Raw genomic sequence first — 1,205 nt, 5'->3', positions numbered from 1 at the left:
GATGGTTCTTACAAAAAAATATCTTGTAGCGAAGGCACGTTATCTCGCGCTTATGCACTTCCTAAAGTTCATAAACAGAATTGTCCTTTCAGAATCATCATTTCATCAATTGATAGTCCTCTACATCCTTTGGCTTCATTTTTACATAACATAATCTCAAAGTCCCCCAAACCTCTCAGTAGAATTGAAAATAGTTTTGAATTGGCACAGGTTTTGAAAGGAAGACAATTGGGGACTGAATACACGTTAATTTCTTTGGACGTTATTTCGTTATTCACTAACACACCATTAGAGCTAGCAATTGAGAGTGTGACGAATAGATGGAATTATATAAAAAAATCAACAAATATTCCAAAAAAGGAATTTTTTACAGCATTAAAATTAGTACTAAATTCGACTTATTTCACTTTTAATGGTGAAATATATAAACAAAAATTTGGCACTCCGATGGGATCACCTTTGTCTCCCATTATAGTTGATCTAGTCATGCAAGATTTAGAAACCAAAGCAATAGATTCATTAGGTTTTACATTGCCCTTTTATTTTAGATATGTTGACGATATCGTGATGGCGGTTCCATCTGATATGATTGAATATACGTTGACAACGTTTAATTCTTTACATCCTAGATTACAATTTACCTTGGAAATAGGAGGCAATAGTATTAATTTTTTAGATTTGACCATCATTAACAATAACAGCATGATAGAACTAGATTGGTACCATAAGCCAACTTTCTCGGGAAAGTTGGCGTTACTTGAACTATTTTTCTGCACATCCAACGTCTCAAAAGAAGGGTGTTATCATGGGTATGTTAGATAGAGCAATGTTACTCTCAGACCCTAAATTTCATTATAAAAATATTAAATTTACAATAAATACACTACTCAATAACGATTATCCTGCAGAATTTGTGTTCAACACGATCAATGAGCGCCTAAAAAGATTTTGGTTCAACAAAAAAGTACCTAATAATAAGACTTTAAATAATGACACGGATACTGATCGTGTATCTTGGTTTGTTTTACCATATATTGATTCTATATCCGAAAAATTTTCGTCAATTTGTAAGGATTCAGACATGAAATTAGCGTTTGTTAGTGATAATAAGTTGAATAAATTTATTAAAGTACATAAGGATGTTCTTCCTAAATTTGACAATAAGAATGTGGTCTATAAATTGTTTTGTAAAGATTGTGATGCGA

The sequence above is a fragment of the Trachymyrmex cornetzi genome, unplaced genomic scaffold, assembly GCF_001594075.2.
Source record: "Trachymyrmex cornetzi isolate Tcor2-1 unplaced genomic scaffold, Tcor1.1 scaffold2465, whole genome shotgun sequence".
In the NCBI taxonomy this organism is placed as follows: domain Eukaryota; kingdom Metazoa; phylum Arthropoda; class Insecta; order Hymenoptera; family Formicidae; genus Trachymyrmex; species Trachymyrmex cornetzi.
This window is presented reverse-complemented; position numbering follows the sequence as displayed.